The sequence below is a fragment of the Anser anser genome (assembly GCF_964211835.1).
Source record: "Anser anser genome assembly, chromosome: 1".
Taxonomy (NCBI): domain Eukaryota; kingdom Metazoa; phylum Chordata; class Aves; order Anseriformes; family Anatidae; genus Anser; species Anser anser.
This window is the reverse complement of record NC_139720.1, coordinates 154,818,990-154,838,293: the sequence shown is the minus strand read 5'-3', so window position 1 is coordinate 154,838,293 and position 19,304 is coordinate 154,818,990.

Genomic DNA, 19,304 nt, shown 5'->3' with positions numbered 1-19,304 from the left:
AGATCAGGTCACTACTGCACTTGCTCTGCTTTTTGGGAGCCTCCTCCTTTATCAGTTTGAGTGGTTCCTGTTATAGGACCTCCTATAACGTGCAACTCAGGTCACGGTTTAAAGCAATTTAAAAGTATATCCATCACAATCTCCACTCCCAATCTCTTCGGACAAGGCTATAGAGTTTAAAATTGTAATTAATTCCTCCCCTTGCCCCTCACCTAGCTAGAGAAAAGGGGGTCCTGCTCTAAATTCCTTATATGCAACTCAGATCATGGGTTACAACAGTTTAAAGGCATATCCATTACAATCTCCACTGCTTGTCCTTTTGGATCAGGCCGTAGGGTTTAACATCACAATTAACTTTTTGCCTTGCCGCTACTCCAATCCATTGGCCACCATCCCTTGGAAGTGTACCTGCTCTGACGTGGCCTTATCCACGAGCCACAGTCCCTTCAGAGGAGTACATACGGTGTCGTGGCCTTATCCATGGCCACAGATGCTTTGAGGTATTCTGTCATGGCCTTATGCACAGACATGGACACTGCAGGGTGTCCATGCACCTGCTCAGCACAATTATCCATGACCACCATCGGTTTGAGGTGAATGTCCCCACATGTGGACTCATCCACAGGTCACAGTCCCTCTGACTCAAGTTCAGGCCGGAGCTCCAGCCTGCCCAGTGCAGCAGCACAGGAAAAGCAGCAATGTCCTTGCCATCTGCCAGCCCAGGCTCATGGCCATAGCTGTTGTCAAATGTTCCTAGGCCCAGCAAACCAAGATGATAAGGAGTACAGCAAACAGCAGAAGAAAAAATAGCCACTAACAAGCACTAGACTAATATACCGTAGTGCTTGCAAGCCCTGTGGCAAGCACAGGAACCTGCAAATCGGCAGCTAAACAGCTATTAACTTAGATTTGTTCTAGCACACTCCAATCTAAGCTGTCATTATCTCCACCCTTCGAGACCCACAATGGGCACCAAAAAAGGACTGTTGTGATTTTAACCTGGTACGAGCCTCTATGAAGAAAACTAACTCCATCCCTGCCAAAACCATGACAACTTATTTCATGTTGTACACATATTTCAGTGACATTTCTGGAAGAGATTGTCATGCCCAGAAGGCGGAGAGCTCCTTGCCACACTCTCCTGCCAGGGGGAGGAGATCGTCCTCACATCTGCCTGCTGCTCTGCTCATCTAGTTGCTTGCTAATTCATCCTAGGTTTGATTAGCCAGACAGGCTTAAGGAACCTAACTGCTAGGTCTTCATTATCCCATCTCATATTTTTCAAAGGAAACAGATTGGGAGCATTCACCTGAGCTGCTCAGCTGGCTACCTGATCAGCAAGTCATCTTCCATGAAAGAGTAATGACAAGCAACTGCATGTGAGCAAGGGAGGGTGAGCTCTTCGTCTAGCATGGCTGAGACTTGCTGAGGATATGTGTCCATAGGCAAATGCAGGCTCCTCTGATGGTACAGGGAAAACATTTCCAATGTACCAGAATAAAGCTTCCAATCTTGGGGGAAAAAAACAACTCAGAAGTATTTGGAGACAGTGGAGAAGTCCCAGAGGTAAGGAACTTTGCCTGTCCCGAAAGTTTACCTTCATATTGCATCTCAGCTCCTTCAGGATCGAAGTCAGCAGTGCTGAAGCTGCTGGGGAATGAACCCTGGCTGTCTCTCTTAGGTCAGCTACAGTTACAGAGATCCAGCTTAAAGCTGTGTATTTTGGGGCAGATTTTTTAGAGCTCTCAAACAAATAGAAAAAAAAATACAAAATTTTTAGTGACATTAATGTACTGGAAAGATAAGGAAAGTAACACAGCAGTGTAGCTGAAGTTTCAAATTGGAAGCGCGGGGGCTGGGTTAATAACTTTTCACAGCAGGTTTCCAAATCTTTCTTATCACAGTTTATAAAGGAAGTTGAACCATATGACATGTGCACAAGGAATACAAAAGATATGTAAGATGAGTTTGAGTGGCGAGAATAAATGTACAAGACCTGGCGAAGAGCAGCAAACATCTGCAGTAGTTGCAAGAAGGCAAAGCCAGACCACCAAGGGAAGTCTGTACGTGTAGATGCAGGGAGAGGTAAGCTTATGTCAGGGAACAAGCTGCTGGTACAGTAGGATTTACTCGACAGCATACAGAGTAAAAGACAAGAACATACACATGTTGAGGATAGCCAGTATCAGAGAACTAAAACAAGAGAAAGCTGTGATTTGCAAAGTCAGAGGAGAGTCCATCATGCAAATGTGACAAAGAAGAGATAGCTTATTCTGAATATAGAGGCGACATTGCTGAGCTTTAGGCAACAGTTTGCCGAGTTCCAGGATCTCATTCATGATAGTTCCAGATGAAGCTTTTCCTCTGTTTGATTATATGTTGCATTACATGTATCTCTGCAGCCTGCATTACAAAATTCTGTATGCCTGTATGAAAGCTGAGGATATCCAACACCTCTGAAAAAACAAGAGCATGGCAAACATCAAGCCAGGTCACACCTCCAGTCCACCTAACTCTCTGTGGTATCTTTTTTTTATTGTCAGCAATGAATGTTTCAAAAGGATACTTGAGACCTCGGAAGATGACAGACAATAATCTCTCCTTCACAATATTTTTGCGAAGGAAAACACTGTTGTCATCCCTGAGGATGAATAAAAAATTCAAGAATATCATTATATTTCTCAGACATTTCAATTTCAGTTTGGATTTGTGATGTCCAAATTTTAGATGCTGGCCTGAATCTATTGGTGTCTCCAATAGATGGAGGACTCAATAATCCTTAGTGACCTTTAGGTGAATTATAATATGGAGTAAGCAATGAAGATAAATGCTACATCAAAATTTTTCTATTTACTGAGTATAGTGTTATATCTATCTTCAGGAGGTTTTAGAAGGTTTATTTTGGCCTTCAGGAAAGTTTCTCACTGCTGAAAAACGAATTAAATGTTGATGCAATAAGACATGAGACAGCAGTGTGCCCTTGCAGCAATAACAAAAAGCTAACAGTATCCTCGGCTGCATTAGGGAAAGTATCACATGCAGGTGAAGAGATGATCCTTACCCTCTACTCAGCATTGGTGAGGCCACACCTGGAGTTCTGTGGACAGTTCTGGGCCGCTCAAGTACAAGACAAGCATGGAAATGCTGGAAAGAGTCCAATGGAGGGCCACCAAGATGGCCAAGGGACTACAGCACCTCTCCTATGAGGAGAGGTTGAGAGAGCTGGGAGAAACTCTCTCTCCTCTCTTCTCAGCCTGGAGAAGAGAAGGCTCAGGGGAGATCTCATAAATATGTATAAATACCCAAAGGGAGGGGATGAAGAAGATGGAGCCAGGCTCTTTTCAGTGGTTCCTTTTTCACAAGACAAGAGGCAGTGGGCACAAACTGGCACCCAGGAGGCTCCCTCTGAGCACCAGGCAGCACTTCTGTGCTGTGCCGGTGACGGAGCACTGGCACAGGTTGCCCTGAGAGGCTGTGGGGTCTCCTCCTTGGAGATCTTCAAAAGTTGCCTGGACATGGTCTTGGGCAACCTGCTCTGGGCGGCCCTGGCTACAGGACAGCAGCCAGTGGTGGGGTGAGGACAGGTGGGGTGAGGCGGCTAAAGAAATGAGGATAAGGAACTATCACAGGTATCTGTCTTCCCTGGGTAGCTTCAGGAATATAAGTTGGTGTTACTGGCCCTGGGAATACAGACACTGTGCTCAGAATATCCTAGCATAGGGCCGAGACCTGGGTAAGAGCCAAAACTGACGTTCTTTTTATTTACTCTGGGGCTACTGAAAACATTGCTATTTCACAGAAGAGTATGTGCGGGTCTTTGGAATGAAGGGAAGACTTTGAGTGGTCTGAGGCATGGTTAAGTCTCAGTGTCAGTATTTTGCCCTCCCTTTCCCTTGCCTGCCTTTGGTATTCATGCTTTTAAAGAGCAGAGAAGCCAAAATAAAATAATAACAAGAAAACAGAACTAGGATGGTTAACTCTGAAGGGCTGAGCTGCCATCCTTTGAGTGTGATGAACAGCAGCCAGCTACAGATGCGAGCATCTGAAACATATCCTGTAAACTCAAAGAGCTAAATCTAAGAAGGGGGAACTTAATAATTTACAAAGAGAACTTGTGAATAATTTAAAGGTTGCAAGAGAGCCATTCCCTGGCCTGAAATCAGTTAGTCTGGTTGCCTTCTTGTACTTGTCAGGCTGGCAGCTCTTCCAGGGAGGGGGGTTGACTGTTCTCTGTGCTTGTTCAGCACCCAGTGGAGCACAAACGTTGAGAGGAAATAATAATAAGTCAGTGGTACTAGCAGCCAACAAATAGCAACCTCAAAACAGAAAGAGGGGGGGTTTCTTGCTGCTTCTGGGGAGTGTACACCTGCTTGGAGGAAACAGTTGAGGCAAGACAAGATTTCTCCACTCATTACACAGCCCGATAGGGGTCAGTTTTTGGAAAGCACAGATGCCACATCCTTCCAACAAGATGATTTCCCTGGTAATCTCAAGCTCTCTTCCAAAGGCACGGCTCAGTACACATCCTCGGTGCCACACCCACATGGATTTCTTAAAGCAGAAGATGGCCAACCCAATTAGTGATGGTGTCATCCTCTCTGTCCATCCAGCTGTTGAGACAGATAGGTGTCATTGGTACTGTGTGTGACATGCTGCATCAGTGGAAACAGATCCTGGATAGGAGAAAGGCCAGGCCATTAATTTTGACTCTGGCAAAGTTTTAAGCAAACAAATAATGGATAGAAAATCAAACAAATAAACAAACAAAAAACATGCCATAAACCACAAACCACAACCCCAAACAAAACAAAAACAAACAAACAAACGAACAAAAAACAACCAGGAAATCTTAACTCTAAGCTTTGCTAACAGCATTGCCTGCAGTCACATTTCTTTTTCCTCAGACTATCAGAAGCCATTTTTCTCAAAACAAACATGCTTTTCTTTTCTTTTCTTTTCTTTTCTTTTCTTTTCTTTTCTTTTCTTTTCTTTTCTTTTCTTTTCTTTTCTTTTCTTTTCTTTTCTTTTCTTTTCTTTTCTTTTCTTTTCTTTTCTTTTCTTTTCTTTTCTTTTCTTTTCTTTTCTTTTCTTTTCTTTTCTTTTCTTTTCTTTTCTTTTCTTTTCTTTTCTTTTCTTTTCTTTTCTTTTCTTTTCTTTTCTTTTCTTTTCTTTTCTTTTCTTTTCTTCTCTTTTCTTTTCTTTTCGTTTCTTCTCTTCTCTTCTCTTCTCTTCTCTTCTCTTCTCTTCTCTTCTCTTCTCTTCTCTTCTCTTCTCTTTTCTCTTCTCTTCTCTTCTCTTCTCTTCTCTTCTCTTCTCTTCTCTTCTCTTTTTTCTTTGCTTTGCTTTGCTTTGCTTTGCTTTGCTTTGCTTTGCTTTGCTTTGCTTTACTTTACTTTACTTTACTTTACTTTCCTTCTTCACAGCAGTCATCAGATCCAGCACTTTTCCTCCCTTTATCCCTAGTCCCAGCAGTTAGAGCATCACAAAATACAAAAGTTTTTGCCTTTCTCAAGAGGTATGTCTACTTCTAATTCAGCTGTGAAAAGATATCCCAGCACGAGAGGAGTAAATGTTCTTTTGTATAAAATTTAGTTTTCTGAATCAAAAGTAAAACTGAAGTTTTAACACTTGCGTTTGGTAAAGAAGCGTAAGTATACCATTTGGAAGTATGCTTGGTGTGGTCTGATTTCACTTTACTTTTGTGCAAGGCTGTCAATTCTTGGTGTATGTGCCCATCCAGTTGCCCATTTTCCCTTTTAATTATTTCTGGACACACTTGACAGCTTCAGTCACTTTGCAACAGGATAGACATCCATTTCTATGAACTTCAGGAGGGTGGGTACTGATGAGAGAAGTCCTGTTGAGGCTCTGGCAGTGTGACATTCTCCTTTACTGACACCATAAAAATTCAACAGGAGAGTTCATCTATGAATGTCCCAATTCTGACAATAGTTTCACTGGTGCTTGAAGCTTCTTAGGGACCAAAGTCAGCCAGCTACAATATTCAAGCCTGACAGTAATCAGACTTCATTAACATCTCACAGCAACACTTATTCCTTCCTAACATGTCCTGAAATTGGAACCTGAAATGTTTTCCTGTTGCTGTCCTGAATATTTATGTGCTGCTGCTGCCTATGTGTGAGTTCAAACAATCTCTGTAAAAAATGGCTGCCCTAATATGTAGATAAAAAGACATCTTTATCACGTACCTAAAAGCCTAATGTGTTTTTGATATCGTTTGTTACATAAATGTCACATAATGTCAATATTATTATGGGACAGATGAATAAGAATTGTAGGATTTGTTCATTAGCTGTTGACAGATAAAAATCTGAGTGGGTGGCCGTGAAATAACACCTTAAGATGGTGCCTACTTGATAAATATTGGGATTGTAATTGCACCTCTAGAAATCGGCTCTAAAAATAGAGTGAGACAAAAGAAAATGAGATGTCAATGAGAATTTATAATAGTGTTTTGTATAATGTCTCCTTCATTAGCATCCATCTGGACAGAACTGATTAAGTCTCTTAGCACACGTCACTAGGCAGGAGAGACAAAGATGAAAGGATATTCAACAGCAGACAACAAGAAGTTCTGCCATCGGTAGAGTGAATGCATAAACACCGACAATCTGCAGGCAGCACTACATTTTCCGTGTTTTACTCCTAACTAGTACTGTCACATATGTGATTCAAAAATATGTTATTTTCAATCAGGGCTTCTCTTGTCTGCAGTTCCCCTTGCCGTGTAATGAACACACTCAGAGGGCAATGCACAATCTCGTCAAAGGCTTGATCCAGACAGAAGGGCCAAAGTTGACGGAGACATTTCTAAAACACCAGGTGGAAATGCATTCCATACAGGCAATTAATTAGAGAAAGTGAATGCATTATTCAGGCTGTTGAACTAAATGGAAAAACAAAACAAAACAAAAAGCTAGAACAACATATGATAGATTTTCAGGTTACAGGCAATTCATTATCAAACAAATATATTTATGTAGAAACGATTTACTGTCTATAGTAAACTTTTTGGATTAATGGTTTTCATTAGCAAAATAATAGCAGATTTAAACAGTTGAATCACTCTACAAAGATATCCCATGCTCTACTAATGCAGGTGGTATTAATTTTGAAAAGAAGTCAAGCATGGATTTTTTTTTTCCTTGCTAAATGTTTCCCTAAATTATTAAATTAAAAACCAAGCCATTATAAACAAAAAACACAATCAGTTTATGCATTCTGAGTTGTCCAGGCTTAGCCTGAAATCAGATGGATAATTTGTCAGGCTTTTATTAGGAAGTGTCAGGAGAGTCACTATAAAACTATTTAAATCACAGGAAGTTTCTGCGTTTTTAGCTCTATTTTACAACAAATAAATAAAAGCCAACAAACAGTTTATGTTTTATTGTATGCTGAAAGCACGATCCAGGAGAGATGTCTGCTAAGGCCCCTCAGAGAGGGAAAGGCTTCACTTTTAGCTTCCATTTTCTTGGACACTACAATGTGCACATGGAGAGAAACCCTGCCTATGAGCGGAGATCAGTCTGAGCACTGCGGAGGATGTCTGCAAATCTCCATGGGGAAAAGTCCTTTTGAAGATTAATGGTAAGGCTATTGAGTGCTTGGGATTGCTGAGCAAGATGAGGCTGGCACGGGAGCTGCTTCCCCATCCCATTTCCCTCTTGGGATTCATAGGGCGTCACCGAGAGAGGCTGTTTCCAGGGATTCTGTTGCTGCTGCCAAGCCAAGCCAGAAGGCGTAGGAGTCCCTCTCTGCCTTGTCAGCAGCTGCTGTGAAGGGTTTCATTAGTCCAGGCAGTGTAGTAGAGTTCGGCTGCAAATAGCTGACCCTTTTTGGAAATCCAGCAATTTTCCTTCTCTTGGCTGACCTGATGCATCGCCCTTAGCCATTCCCTTCCTGAGTAGCCTTGACAGCTTTCCCCGTTGGAGTGAGGCTGGCTCACTCCCAGCTCTCCTCTTGCAGGCTGTGGACTGTACTAAAGACCACTTTTTCTGAATGTTTGCATCTTGATTTCCCATGGAAACAAGCCTGGGATGATCCTTTCTTCAGCCCGTGTGTCTCTCTCCTCACTCTTAATAACTCTTGAACTCGGTAGTTCCTTCCAGACAGTTTTGACAGAGAGACTGAGGTCTCAAAAGTAATTACGTTTTTACCAGTTTTATAAAAACAGGCTGTTGGGTAGATGAGGGATGGGACCATGAACACTTGCAAATTCACCCCTGGCTCACGTCTGATCCCTCTGGCTTATTGGCATGACTGAAAGTGCCAGCCCAAGGATCAATGCCAATGTATTCCGTGGGAAGACATTGCATGTATTAGTGGTGTTAACGGAAAGGTTTTGTGCGATTTGGCAAGAAAAATAGTATCAGAGGACACAAATGGCAAGAAGTGGAGGCTTTGTTGCATTTGATGCTCACGGAATTAACTTGTTCTGCATGATTGAAAGAACGCTTCTGCAGCCAACACTATGAAATTCGTATCTATTCATTAGTTTATCTCTGGTTTGTGAAGCTGTTCGTCAAAGTGTAGGCCAAGGGAAAGGTTTATTAGTGGAAGAACCATAGCAGTAACATGATCTGATCAGTGCAGAAGTGCTAGGCAGGCTTCTGACTGGTGCCAAAATTAGAGTGAGGTGTAAAATAAGGGGCCTCTGCATTGCTAACAGTAGGTTTAAAAACAAGGGGGAACAATTGGTGTGTACTAAATTGGGAAATGTCGCTGTTCCATTGCTCTGAAGTCTGCTGTACATAATTATAAGGACTGACGCTCTAATGATGTATTTTACAGATGGGTTGTTTATGACAACATATATCAGGAGAATGAAACACTTAGGATCGCCCCATAAATATCTCCCTAGCACCAGCGTTCTGCTGGTATTTATTAGTAGATTTGATTGTGCTCAGGATGGGGGCCAGGCATTTCTGTGAGCAATGAGTGCTCTAAAGCTATCTTTTTCTACACAGAGACCCAAAATTGCTCCATAAAGAAGCAGCCCCTCTATTATCCCCACAGTGAGGCATATAGGCAAAATCGGGTTACTATGTATTGCAATATTTATGATTACAATTCAAAAGAAAGGTCCCTTAGCTTCCCTGAAGGAGCTCCAAACCCATTTAAATGGTGGTTACTAGCTTGCAAGTTGTTTTTTGCCTACAGTTCTTGTTGGAAATTGCATCTGCTATGAAATGCACATATCTTTCCAGCTTTGCCCTGTTTCCCTGCAAATCTCCAAAGCTGTGAAACCAGGAAAGTTGGAAGAGGAATGCTTTATAGCATTATGAATTCACTGGCATAAATACTTACTAATCAGAGTGATAAATTTCTGTCTGATCCAAGCAACAAAATAAAATAAAAAGGACATATTTGTGCCAGCATATATCAGAACCCCTTGAGCTGCGCTCCTCTGTCAGACTTCATAAATACTGGGTCTGTCATGCCAGTTCAGCTGCAGAACTGCAAACTAGACAGCAGGCAAGTATTTATTTGATATGATTATGATTTAAACTTCATGTCTGATTCTTTTCTCCCTCATAAAGCAGAATATTAGATTAGATGTTGCCACGTGTGCACCGTAATCAGCCTTCTTTTCTCTGACTTCTTTTTGATCGATGAGAGAACAGTTTTGCTTATTTTACTTCAGCCACGAGAAAGATAATTATATGCATTTCTGAAAATATGAAGTCATCAGAGTTGAGAGAAATGGCTCTGAATAAAATACAGAACTCAGAAAAATGATTATTTCTATTATTAGCAACCAAGCACATTCTCTTTGCCATAGTTGTGGGGATACTTGAAATAATCTGTCCTCTCATCACCATTGTGGAATGTACCAAATAACTGCACTTGAGCCAGATGTGTCTCCACCAGCACTACAACCATCTGTAAGCTACTTGACTTAAGGTAGTTTGGAGCTCAGGGAGATCCTGAGAGAGAAGAGAGACAGGCAGTTAAAAGGCTTTCCCCCCCCATTCATCTCCTTTCATCTCTTCTCTTGTTTCTGTTTTTATCTCATCCATCCTTTGGCAGTAGGGCGGCATGCTAATGAGCAAATACTTGGTACAACAGAGACCGTCACTGGCGAATATTAAAGCTGGTACCAAATGCCCACTCTGCAGTTTATCAGACGGTGTGTGATTGTGTGTGGTTACATGGGAATTCATATATATGTGCAGATTAAGAAAAGTGAATAAAGATACTTTTATTTCCCGTGCTCCATAACAGGACAGTAAACATCTGACATATTCAAACTGCTCTAGTTCTGCTCTTTTTCCCTTTCAAAGAGCTGTTCCTGTGCTAGGATTCATATAAATTCTTCTTTACTTGGCTTTCTGCTGAATATAATTTGACATTTGCAATGGAGTTACATATTAGATCCAACCATTTTCTGCTATGCTCTATTTCTATAACTTTTTTTTTTTTTTTTTTTTAGTGCATCCTTCTGGAGGAAGGCAGTGGCATTATACTGAAGCAAACAGCCAAACATATTTAAATCAGGTTCTAGATGAATGCCAGCAAATATCAAAGTGACAGCTTGCTGGCATTTACAGTTCCATCTTCAAATGCTGAACTATGCATTTGATCTATGTATTATCTGCTCCTGCAACAACTTTTTCTTTATTACGGGTAATATAAGTGGTGCTTTCCTAAATATGTAGGCAACAGGTGTTCTGTCAAACAGCAAACTGAAGTTAGAGGAACAATAAGAAAATAATTCTGTGTCTGTAAGATGTAGATCCTAGAGACCAAAAGACAAGGCCAATGTTTGTTCAGGGGAAAAATATACTGTAGAAATAGCATTTTGTGGAATAGAAAAATTGTATAAAGCGAAGGTGAATTGCATCACAGTTTTTCTGCAAGTAGGAGTGTCCCTTCTAAAGCTATGGTGTATGTTCTATACCATCAAGCAATTTCATGAAGTTGTTTTGCTATCACCGAGCAATTTTCTTAAAATACACCTCACAAAATAAGATCCAGCTAATATAAAAACTTATTTTCATAATTTATTAAGATGACTATTTGGTTTTATGTATATTAAATGTTTTTTTTGTTCAGTTTTTTTTTTTTTTAGAAATTGACCTTATTTAATTTTATACAAGCTTGCTTCTTCAAACAGAAACAGTATTTTTTTATTTCACTCAGCTAAGCTTTTCTGTACATTTATTGTCACCAAAATTCATTTTTGATCTGCTAAAAATCATTTGAAAATGGTATTTGAAATTACTTACTTGTAAGCTCCTTTTTTTGCCACTTTGTGTAAGGGCATTTCTGATCATGATGTGTGCAGAAGTATCCGTAGTAGATGCCACAGCGCATCCTGGTTTGCTCAGTGACATGGTCAGGGTTAGGACTCATCAGAGTAGTCAAGTCAACTATTATAATAGTTTTCGATATTTACAAAGTGATCTTTCTGACCAGATGTAGAGGAGAAAGAGAAACTAAACTGAGCAGAAATTGTAAGAAATGGAGGTGCCTGTGAAGGTGTGAAGGAAAAACAAGGGCATGTGTGATTTTGTACATGGCAGAGTGGTGCTATGTTGCTTGGCTCTCCAACTTTAACCTGGCCAGGGTTAAAACTGACGAAGAGCCTTTACTGAGGATAAAAGAAAATATGTGAAAATCAAACTGAAGCAACTGTGCTTTCTTTCCCGTGCAAGTAAAATGGTCAACACAATGTTGTGAAATTGAAGCACAGTTTGTATGGATGCGTTATGAGGAAACATTTGAAACAGATTGCAAGGGGTGCAAAGTGCCTTCCTTGCGTTTTGGATGAAAGCTAGGTGGAGGCAGGGTGTGTGTGCAAACCTCTTTGTCAGGAAGGGAGAGCTGGTGAGTGATGCTGATTTGGTGGTTTAGAGGAATCAATTATGGGAAGAAGGGAATGAGCATTTGCAGCTCCGGCAGGGTTTGCTGACATGTCCAGCAGTGCTGATGCTGCAGTGCTGCTCCCCAGATGGTGGGCAGCAGATGGCTGAAGCTGCCTGCCCTGCATCCCTGCCCCCTCTGCAAGCATCCCTACACTCAGGTTTCTGAGTTCCTTTCCTGTCTTTGACTTCAGAGCTGTCCTCAAAGCAGCACACCCAGGTATTTGCAAGATCTGCCTTTCCTCTGACCAGAGCTTGGACTGAGCTCCTGGCTCAGCCAGTGACCAACATCTGGGACATTTCCATGTTTTGATGTTTTGGAGGTGTCATGTCAGGGTTTGCTCCAATTCCTGGCTGCCTCCATAGCCAAATTTCAGGTCTGTGCAACCCCCTTTTTTAGGTACTCCACTCTCCTAAGTACTTTTTTTGTTTGTTTGTTTAGAGAGAGAAGGCAAAATAGCAGCACACCCTGTGCCGGAGGATTGCAGAAAGGCAGGTGGGGTTTTCAGAGCTGCTTTCACCTGCCCAGAAGAACCGTGTTTCAGTCCATCATGAAAATCCTGCTACAGTGGATTTCTCAGATTGGACACCTTGTCATCCCAGGTGTGATGCTCTAATCTTTTGCCAGGGATGCAGAAACTTTGGGATTAAGTACCACTAATCCTGCTCATAGCAAATTCCTGGCCACTGAGGCACCCTCTTGCCAACCGGGCAGGAAGAGTAGCAACACCCTCTAAGTCAGTCAGAAGAGCTGAAACCTGCCAGCTTTAAACAGGAGAGCTGGCTCTCCCTCACTTTTTATTTATTTCAACTCCTGCCAGGTAGAAAGAGATAAAGCAGGCCAAAATTCAAATATTTCCTTCCTCCCGTGCCCTCAGCGCTAAAATAAATAGAAAAATAAATTCTTGATAACTAAGCAGAGCTCTAAACTGGCTCTGGCAAGTCATTACAGTACGCAGATTTGTTTTCTTTTTACACAAAACCAGAATCAAAATCCTGTATAAGCTTCTTTCAGCAGTACCTGAAATAGCGTGCCTGATCTTTTATGCCACAATCCCTCACTGAAAATGCTGCATGCAATTTAAATGCTGCATGAAGCATTTACTGTTCATACTCTACGCAGAGGGCTAATGGAAGAAACAGAAATTTATCTTATTGCAGTCATTAATGTGACTGTCTTCAGCTACACAGGGTAGTGCAGTATTCCTGGATATACACGGGCCCCAAACTGTATTTTTTTATGGTCACATATAAACTGGCCCATAATAGCGTATCAATAAACCTCAATTACACTCAGGAAAATACTAAAAGCAAAGCTCAAGTGAAGCTCAATAAAGTCTACAGGCATATTAGAGCTGTGTTGAATAGTGACATCCATCTGGTATTTTTCAGTGACTTCTAGTCAATTACTACATTTCATCGTATGTAATCCTCTTTTATCTTCAGCTCCTGCTGCTACAGTAATTCTCACTCTGCTACATCTGTGGCTTTACTGTGAATTTTTATCACCTAGGAGTAAGTGAATTTTTTTTTTTACTAGCAGTTGCAGTGTACCTGCTTGGTAAACAAACAAACAAACCAACAAACCAAACCCCAAACAAAAACAAACAACAACAACAACAACAAAAAGAGAAAGATTTAATTGCAAGAGAAGTGAAACACAAACCTAAAGACTGCAAGGTAAGGATGTAAAATAAACCTGTTCAGATATGGAGAGATAATGATGAGCATTGCGAAAATAACTTCCCAATTCAAACATGAATTGTTGAAAACATTGTGTAGGTTGAAGTGTGTGGAGTGTCATATTTTTAACAACCTCCTATGGTTTGATCATATCTGTGACAACCTTTTAAAAAGAACATTCTAAAAGAATTCATTATTGTATTTTTCTTGGAGGGGGAAGCTTTGGCTGTCATGTCCTTATGATGAACATGAAATCCAGAGGTGTTATTTCATGTTGAAGAATGCAAGGTTAAAATCTGTGGCAGAAGAGTTCATCTTGCCCTGCCTGTGCTCTGTGTGAGTACGATCACGTGCTAAGACCCACAAATGCTCCCACTGGTTTGCGTGCAGAAGGAGAGGGTACAAGCAAAAGCCTGCTCATTCCGCAGCCTCATGCAAAGGACAGGCAGCATATAAACCTTTGTGCTGCGAGGAGCAGAGGGACCCTAATCACTGTGCTTTAGGCAGAGAGACCTGGATTGGTGTAAGTGTTGAGATTATCTATGGGAATACTGATTTATGCGTGGAGCCATCCTCACAGCTACCCCAAATGCAGGGGGCACTTCTAGATAGGTAAGGATCTGAAGGAGTCAAAATGAGAATAGCCCCACAGAGGAAAAGGGTAGAAAGAGCAGTGATAAATGCATGGCATGGACCTGCACCCTGGCTGTTCTGCACTCTTGCAAACACCCATTTTCAGGTGATTTATATCCCTCCCATGGAGAGGCAAGTGAAAATGTCACCTTATGGCATGGTCTTTTTCTACAAAGATGGTTTTCCTTCCCAAGTACAAATTCCCAAAGGGTATGGAGCAGAGTTTCTTGGACTTTTTTCTGGTTGGAAGTTATTTTGCTGAAGATGAGATAAAAAAGAAACACGGGCTCAGCTTGTTTAGCCAAGTGAAAGAGAGACTGATTGCTCCCTCAAAACACCTCAGGGAAGCAAGACTCTGTAAGGCAGAAGACAAGGCAGACAGCAGAACTAAGTGGTATAAACAGGCTAGCTCTGCACATAATCTGCAAATTAACAGACTTCTAACCAGAGAAAGAATGAGTCTCTGGAATGGCCTCCCAGTAGGAACTGGGACCGCAGGAGACATAAGTAGATTCAAGATAGAACATGATCAGCTGATGAAAGAGATAAAGTGACATGACTGAAAGAGGTAGCAGGGAACAGGATCTGATGGTGTGGGTTGCTTCCAAGTCTGTACTCCTATGGAAAAAACAAAAAGAAGAAGAAGAAAAAAAAGCCTTTTGCTTTAAAAACAAATCCAGGCAAACTATTTCACTTTGTCTAGTTTCTCCAGTTGGAATGAAAACATCATGGATAATATCACTGAGAACTGCAAATGAGAAATTAAAACTGGTTCAACATACACATATTACCCTTCCTTGAAGACATTCCCTTACCCTTCCTTGAAGACATTACATTACATTTATTTTTCATTTTCGGAGAGGTGGATTCAGGGACAGCCAAGTCCCTCTCACCTCCCCATACCAGATGTACCTGGAAGAGGGATGCTGCTACCCCAAGGACAATGCTGCAAATGCACATTCAGGTATTCAGAGTTGGTGAAAGCCCAGAAAAGCAGCTTCTCCTACACCCGTTGAAGTCCACCCCAAAGAAGCAAATCTAAGTCTCAGTTCTGATTTGCTTGGAGCTGGAACCTAACATTACTCCTGAGTCGCAGATCAGATGCTGGAATCAGAAGAATGACATAATTCCCTAGCCTGATGTTGTGGTTTAACCCGGCTGGCAGCTAAACACCACACAGCCGTTCGCTCACCCTCCCCCCTCCCTCTCTGGGATGGGGGGAGAGAAACGGGAAAGTGAAGCCTGTGAGTTGAGATAAAGACGGTTTATTAAGACAGGAAAATAATAATAACAATAATAATAATAATAGTGATAATGGTAATAGTATTAACAATAATAATGTGTAAGAAAACAAGTGATGCACAATGCAATTGCTCACCACCCGCTGACCGATGCCCAGCCTATTCCCGAGCAGCCGGCCCCCCCACCCCGGCCAGCCACCCCTATATATTGTTTAGCATGACGTCAGATGGTATGGAATACCCCTTTGGCCAGTTTGGGTCAGCTGTCCTGGGTCTGTCCCCTCCCAGCTCCTGCTGCACCCCCAGCCTGCTCGCTGGCAGGACAGAGCAAGAAGCCGAAAAGTCCTTGGCCTGGTGTAAACACTGCTCTGCAACAATTAAAACATCAGCATGTTATCAGCGCTCTTCTCATCCTAATCCAAAACATAGCACCCTACCAGCTACTATGAGCTACTTAACTCTGTCCTAACTGGAACCAGGACAGATATCCACCCCTTATTCCATACCATTTATGTCATGCTCAGGTTACACTCTGTCCAATACATTCTAATTAATCACCATTTTCATCTATGATATATAGCAATCATGGTAGTGATGACATACATTATTATATAATAATTAACATACTACAATTCAACTCATGGGCTATTCTCACCCAGTATCAAATCCCCTTGAGATACACACCGGACCTCCCCATTCTTTTGCATTACCCACCAAGTGCATCCAGGTCCCTGAGCAAAAGCAATTCCACGAATAGGTTTGCCTTTTCCTGAGGCAGGAGTAGCCCAGACTGTTTTACCCAGCATGTTTCTTACGTGCACTACAGGAACTTTATCCCCTTCTACAGTGCGTAACAGGTTTGATTGGGCAGGTCCAGCTCGGTTGGCAGATCCCCTGGTATTGACTAACCAGGTGGCCTTTGCCAAATGTGTATCCCAATTTTTGAATGTCCCAGCACCCATTGCTTTCAGTGTAGTCTTCAACAGTCCATTGTATCGTTCAACTTTTCCAGAGGCTGGTGCATGATAGGGGATGTGATACACCCACTCAATACCATGTTCTTTGGCCCAAGTGTCTATAAGGTTGTTTCGGAAATGAGTCCCGTTGTCTGACTCAATTCTCTCTGGGGTGCCATGTCGCCATAAGACTTGCTTTTCAAGACCCAGGATAGTGTTCCGGGCGGTGGCATGGGGCACAGGATATGTTTCCAGCCATCCGGTGGTTGCTTCCACCATTGTAAGTACGTGGCGCTTGCCGTTGCGGGTTTGAGGGAGTGTGATGTAATCAATCTGCCAGGCCTCTCCATATTTATATTTCAGCCATCGTCCTCCATACCAAAGAGGTTTTGACCGTTTGGCTTGCTTGATTGCAGCACATGTTTCACAGTCATGAATAACCTGTGCTATAGTGTCCATGGTCAGGTCCACCCCTCGATCACGAGCCCATCTGTAGGTTGCATCTCTACCTTGATGGCCTGAGGTGTCATGGGCCCATCGGGCTATAAATAATTCACCTTTATGTTGCCAGTCCAGGTCCACCTGAGCCACTTCAATCTTAGCAGCCTGATCCACCTGCTGGTTGTTTTGGTGTTCTTCAGTAGCCCGATTCTTGGGCACATGAGCATCTACATGGCGTACCTTTACAACCAGGTTCTCTACCCGGGCAGCAATATCTTGCCACAATGCCGCAGCCCAGATGGGCTTGCCCCTGCGCTGCCAGTTGTTCTGCTTCCATTGCTGTAACCACCCCCACAGGGCATTTGCTACCATCCATGAATCAGTATAGAGATAGAGAACTGGCCACTTTTCTCGTTCAGCAATATCTAAAGCCAGCTGAATGGCTTTTACTTCTGCAAACTGACTCGATTCACCTTCTCCCTCAGCAGCTTCTGCAACTCGTCGTGTAGGACTCCATACAGCAGCTTTCCATCTCCGATGCTTTCCCACAATACGACAGGACCCGTCAGTGAACAAGGCATATTTCTTCTCATTTTCCGGTAGCTTGTTGTACAGGGGGGCTTCTTCAGCACGAACCACCTCCTCCTCTGGTGATATCCCAAAGTATTTGCCTTCTGGCCAGTCCATAATCACCTCCAAGATTCCTGGGCGACTGGGGTTTCCTATTCGAGCCCGCTGAGTAATCAGTGCAACCCACTTGCTCCATGTAGCATCAGTTGCATGATGCGTAGAGGGGACCCTTCCTTTGAACATCCAGCCTAGTACCGGCAGTCGGGGTGCCAGGAGGAGCTGCGCTTCAGTACCGACCACTTCCGAAGCAGATCGAACTCCTTCATATGCTGCCAATATCTCCTTTTCAGTTGGAGTATAGCGGGCTTCAGATCCTCTGTATCCCCGACTCCAAAACCCCAGGGGTCGACCTCGAGTTTCCCCAGGTTCTTTCTGCCAGAGGCTCCAGGTGGGACCATTCTCTCCGGCTGCGGTGTAGAGCACATTCTTTACATCTGGTCCTGTTCGGACTGGCCCGAGGGCTACTGCATGAACTATTTCCTGCTTAATTTGTTCAAAGGCTTGTCGTTGCTCAGGGCCCCATTCAAAAGCATTCTTCTTACGGGTTACTTGGTAGAGCGGGTTTACAATCAGACTGTAATTTGGAATATGCATTCTCCAAAACCCCACGACACCTAGGAAAGTTTGTGTTTCTTTTTTGCTAGTTGGTGGAGACATAGCTGTTATTTTGTTGATCACATCCATTGGGATTTGACGGCGTCCATCTTGCCATTTTATTCCTAAAAACTGGATCTCTCGTGCAGGTCCTTTAACTTTATTCTGTTTTATGGCAAAACCGGCCTTCAGAAGGATTTGGACTATTTTCTTCCCTTTCTCGAAAACTTCTTCTGCAGTGTCACCCCACACAATGATGTCATCGATGTACTGCAGGTGTTCAGGAGCTTCCCCCTGCTCCAGCGCAGACTGGATCAGTCCATGGCAAATGGTAGGGCTGTGTTTCCACCCCTGGGGCAGCCGATTCCAAGTATATTGGACTCCCCTCCAAGTGAAAGCAAACTGTGGCCTGCACTGTGCTGCTAGAGGGATGGAGAAAAATGCATTAGCGATATCAATTGTGGCATACCACTTGGCTGCCTTTGATTCCAGTTCATACTGGAGTTCTAGCATGTCCGGCACTGCAGCACTCAGTGGTGGCGTGACTTCGTTCAGGCCACGATAGTCCACTGTTAGTCTCCACTCACCATTAGACTTTCGCACTGGCCATATGGGACTATTAAAAGGTGAATGAGTCTTGCTGATCACTCCTTGGCTCTCCAGTTGACGAATTAGCTTATGGATGGGACTCAGGGAGTCTCGGTTGGTGCGATATTGCCGCCGGTGCACAGTTGTGGTAGCGATCGGCACTTGCTGTTCTTCAACCCTCAGCAACCCCACAACAGAAGGGTCCTCTGAGAGACCAGGCAAGGTAGACAACTGTTTAATGTCCTCTGTCTCCAAAGCAGCTATGCCAAAAGCCCAGCGGAACCCTTTTGGGTCCTTGAAATATCCTCTTCTAAGATAGTCTATGCCAAGGATGCACGGAGCATCTGGGCCAGTCACAATACGGTGCTTTTGCCACTCATTACCGGTTAGACTCACTTCAGCCTCCAATACAGTTAACTGCTGGGATCCCCCCGTCACACCATAAATACAGATGGGCTCTGGCCCTTTATAGCTTGATGGCATTAGAGTACATTGTGCACCGGTGTCTACCAAAGCCTTATACTTCTGTGCGTCTGACGTGCCAGGCCATCGAATCCACACAGTCCAATAAACTCGATTGTCCCTTTCCTCCCCCTGGCTGGAGGCAGGGCCCCTCTAGTCCTGGTCAGAATCTTCATTTCTGTGTTTAAAGG